This window comes from Oryctolagus cuniculus, unplaced genomic scaffold, assembly GCF_964237555.1.
Source record: "Oryctolagus cuniculus unplaced genomic scaffold, mOryCun1.1 SCAFFOLD_51, whole genome shotgun sequence".
Lineage (NCBI taxonomy): Eukaryota > Metazoa > Chordata > Mammalia > Lagomorpha > Leporidae > Oryctolagus > Oryctolagus cuniculus.
In genome coordinates this window covers 805,287-810,301 of record NW_027208239.1, presented here as the reverse complement: position 1 = coordinate 810,301, position 5,015 = coordinate 805,287, and the positions used below count along the sequence as shown (strand labels likewise).

The following is a 5,015-nucleotide window of genomic DNA, read 5'->3' as shown; positions in this document are numbered from 1 at the left end:
TCCAGTTCCCTGCTAATGTGTCTGGAAAAGCAGCACAGGGTGACTCAAATATTGGGGCTCCTGCACCCATGTGAGAGACCTGGAAGAAGCCCCTGGCTCCTGATATCAGTCTGGCCTAGCCACAGTCACTGCAGCCATTTGAGGAGCGAACAAACCAGGAGGAAGATCCATCTCTCCCACTCTCTCTTTCTAGTGCTGCCTTTCAAATTCATAAATAGACCTTTAAGAAAGTCGATCACTTCAATAAATTTGTCATTGCTCAGTCATGATTACTTTTACTACCTTAAATTCTTTTTCAAAAGATTTATTTATTGGAAAGGCAGAAAGAGGAGCTGGTGGTTGTGGTGCAGTGGACAAAGTTGCTATCTGTTACATTGGCATCCTCTACGTGCACCAGTTCAAGTACCAGCTATTCCATTTCTGATCCAGCTCCTTACCAATGGACTGAAAAAGCAGGGAAAGTTGGCCCAAGTGGCTGGGATGCTGCCACGCACATTGCAGGAAAAGCTCCTGGCTTCAACCTGGCCACACTCTGGCTATTAAAGTCATCTCAAAAATGAATTAGGTGGTGGAAGATTTCTGTCTCTCCCTCTCTCTGTAACTCTTTCAAATAAGTAATTAAATACTTTAATATGATAAAAAATGGCAGAGAGACACAGAGACAAAGAGAGAAGGAAAGAGAAGCAGAGAGATCTCCCATCTGCTGGTTCACTTTCTATATGGCTACCACTGTGCAAGACCAGGTTTCAAGTCCCCATTGAGGTTACAGTTCTCCAAATTAGATGACAAGAAGGAAAGAATTTGAGCTATTATCCATTGCTTCCCAGGGATATTAACATGAAACTGATTTGGAAGTGGAGTACCCAAAACTCAGATTAGCACTGCAATATATGATGCGGGCATCTGTTGTGATGGTTAACAAATTGGAAAACCTAGAGGAAAAATCAACAGATTCCTGGACATACACAATATACCAAAATTGAGTCATGAAGACACATAGAAAAGCTAAACAAATCAAAAACCAAGACAGAGATTGGATGAGTAATAAAGACCCTCCCAACAAGGAAAAGTCCAGGATCAGACAGCCTCACTATTGAATTCTACAAGTCTTTTAAAGAACTAATGCTTCTCAAACTATTCAACACAATTGAAAGAGAGACAATCCTCTCAAACTCCTTCTATTAATCTGACAATGACTCATTCTATCATTTATTTATACATAATGTTGAGAAAATCAGAAGTATTTGTTAGGACTTCTGCTAAAATGCACTAGATTTATAATTTTTAAATACATCTTTCCTAGATGTAATGCAGTCCTTTGCTACTTTAGAGTATCAGAAATTTAAAATGTTGGACTGGTGCTGTGGTGGAGCAGGTTAACACCCTCGCCTGAAGCTCCAGCATCCCATATGGGGGCCGGTTCAATACTCAGCTGCTCCACTTCTGATCCTGCTCTCTGCTATGGCCTGGCAAAGTAGTAGAAGATGGCCCAAGTCCTTGGGCCCCTGTACCGATCTGGGAGACCTGGAACTAGCTCCTGGCTCCTGGCATCGGATCAGCACAGCTATGGCAGTTGCAATCAATTAGGGAGTGAACATCAGATGAAAGACCTCCCTCTTTCTCTCTGGTTCTCCTCTCTGTCTGTAACTCGACTTGTAAATAAATAAATAAATAAATCTTTAAAACAATTAAGAAATTTAAAAAGGGAAAAGTTTTTAAAAAATGTATTTATTTATTGTGAGGCAGAGTGACAGATATAGAGAGCAAGAGAAAGAGAGGTCTGCTATCCACTGGTTCACCCCTAAATGGCCAGAATGGCTGGAGCTGGGCCGATCTGAAGCCAGGTGCCAGAAGCCAGGAGTCAGCAGCTTCCTCCAGGTCTCTCACATGGGTGCAGGGGCCCAAGCACTCAGGGCATATTCCACTGCATTCCTAGGCCATTAGCAAAGAGCTGGATTGGAAGTGCAGGAGCAGGGACTCAAACTGGTGCCCATGTGGGATGTTGGTGCTGCAGGTGGATGCTTAATCTACTATGCCACAGAGTGGGCCCAGGGAATGGTTTTAGGAAGACATCTTTCATGTAGACTAGGCTGCAATATTGCAAGGTAAGGTTTAGCTTTTATTTCCACACATCAGTATTCATCTTTTAGCAACTATAAATACTGAATATCATACATATAGACATAAATATAGGTAACTGCAGATTTTGTTGTCATTCTTTCTAATTCTCTTTTAATGTCTGCTAATAGGCCATATTATGGATTATTATATTGATGTTATCTGTACACAACCATCAGGCATTTCCACTGTTGAATGTGTTTATGTGTACAGGTAGTTTTGTTTGTGTGTACATGAATGCACATTTGATGGAGATAGCACTGACAGTAATAATGTGAGAAATCCTAATGCTGATTTCAAACTTTCTATCCTCCGCAGAGATGGCTGTCATTGAAGTAGACCACAGGGCCCCTTTGCTGTTGTGGACTGAAATGTGCCTCCCTAAAACTCAAACACTGAAGTGCTAACCACCAACATAACTCTACCTGAAGAAAGTGCTTTTAAGCAGATCAAATGATAGATGTGTCTGTCACATCAGAGAAGGGCTTCTGGAAAAATCGAGCCTATTAGCACCTTGATCTGATATTTTCAAGCTCTACAACTCTGAGAAGTAAAATTCCATGATTTAAATCATATTCTCTGTGGTATTTTCTTAGCAAATTAATATATCCTCATTTCTGCTAGCATTTTCTGCTGTCATCTAGAAGGTCCTCGTGATTAACAGAGAAATATAGAAAGTAAAAACTATGATTTTAGATTACCAAGTACCTACTAACATAAAAAAGATATCCCAGAAGCAACCTACTACCATCCTCCAGGACCCAGAAAAAAAAAAAAAAAAACAGGAATGAGTCAAGTTGTGGGGCAGTAGAAAAGTGAATAATGAAAGATCACAGCAGAAGTAAATAAGGAAGGGTTTGATGCTGTGGTGTAGTAGGTTAATGCCTTGTCCTGCTGTGCATGTATCCCATATGTTGTTGCTCGAAGACCAGGTTCTCCACTTCCAATCCAGCTCCCTACTAATGCACCTGGGAAATTGGTGGAAGATGGACCATGTTCTTGGGTGCTGGCACCCACATGAGAGACTTGGAAGAAGCATCTGGCCTTTCAAATAAAGAAATCTTAAAAAAAATAGAAGCAGTGTTAGCACTGTTGGAAAAACAGACACATAGTTCAATGGAAAAAATAGGCAGCTGAAATAAACTGACTTTTCTACAGCCAACCCCTATTTAATAAAGGAAAGAAAACAAACAGGAGAAAGAAGAATCCCCTTAGCAAATGGTTTAAAGGAAAGTGATTATCCATATGTAGAAGCCTGAAAAGATACCCCAACACCTCATACACTATGTAAAAGCAACTCAAGGTTAATTAAAAGTCTAAATATAAAACCAAAACCTTGAGAGCTTGTTTTGAGGTTCTAGCAGGGGAGCGCAGCTACTCGTATACCCTTGACCGAAGACCGGTCCTCCTCTAGCGGGGAAGGTCGTCCTCTTCGACCCAGCACGCAGCTTCAGGAGGGACGCACATGGAGTGGTGAGGGAGGAAGGGGACACCCGCCTAGCCAGCCAGATCAGCCGAATCAACCCTGGCGATCAATGGGGTGACAGATGTCGCAGCCAGATCGCCCTCACATCCTGAGTTCATGCCGGAGCTGAGGGAAGGAAGCAATGCCGTCGGATCTGGCCGCTCTGCGGGAGTCTGAGGAACAACTCACACCAGGTGGCCGCCGTTCCGTCGTCATGGGTAAAGGAGACCCCAACAAGCCAAGGGGCAAAATGTCCTCCTATGCCTTCTTTGTGCAGACGTGCCGGGAAGAGCACAAGAAGAAACACCCTGACTCTTCGGTCAATTTCGCAGAATTCTCTAAGAAATGCTCGGAGAGATGGAAGACCATGTCTGCAAAGGAAAAGTCCAAGTTTGAAGATATGGCAAAAAGTGAAAAAGCTCGTTATGACAGGGAGATGAAAAATTACGTTCCTCCCAAGGGTGATAAGAAGGGAAAGAAAAAGGATCCCAGTGCTCCTAAAAGACCACCATCTGCCTTCTTTCTCTTTTGCTCTGAACATCGCCCAAAGATCAAAAGTGAACACCCTGGCCTGTCCATTGGGGACACTGCAAAAAAATTGGGTGAGATGCGGTCTGAACACTCAGCCAAAGATAAACAACCATATGAACAGAAAGCAGCTAAGCTAAAGGAGAAATATGAAAAGGATATTGCTGCATACCGTGCCAAGGGCAAAAGTGAAGCGGGAAAGAAGGGCCCTGGTAGGCCCACAGGCTCAAACAAGAAGAATGAACCTGAAGATGTGGAGGAAGAAGAGGAAGAAGAAGAAGATGAAGATGATGAGGAAGAGGATGAAGATGAAGAATAAATGGCTATCCTGTAATGATGAGTGTGGAGTGTGCGTGTGTGCTCAGGCAGTTGTTTTGCTAAGAATGTGAATTCAAGTGCAGCTCAATATTAGCTTCAGTATAAAAAAACTGTACAGATTTTTGTATAGCTGATAAGATTCTTTGTAGAGAAAATACTTTTTTTAAAAAATGCAGGTTGTAGCTTTTTGAGGGGCTACTACATACAGTTAGATTTTAAAGCTTCTGATGTTGAATGTTCCTAAATATTTAATGGTTTCTTTAATTTCTTGACTTGTGTATGGTAGCGCAGCAAAGTTGTAGGAATTAGTATCATTTGTAAATTTGGATTTTTTGTTAGGATGTTGCATTCTGTGTTGTTTTTTTAAAAAAAATTTTGTAATAAAATTATGTATGTTAAAAAAAAAACCCAAAACCTAAGTAAACATATGAGAAACTGTAAAACATTAGCAGAGACAACAGTTTGCATAAGATTCCAAAAGCACAAGTAACAAAAATAAAATATACAAATTTGAGCATATCAAATTAAGATACATCTTCACAACAAAGTAATCAACAGAGTGAAGATACAATGGACGGAATGGCAG

The 5,015-nt window shown here is 41.3% G+C and overlaps 1 pseudogene; it reads left to right on the top strand.

The window, feature by feature from the left end:
• Positions 1 to 3,122: 3,122 nt before the first annotated feature.
• Positions 3,123 to 4,711, top strand: LOC138848059 (high mobility group protein B2 pseudogene; annotated as a pseudogene).
• The last annotated feature ends 304 nt before the right edge of the window (positions 4,712 to 5,015 follow it).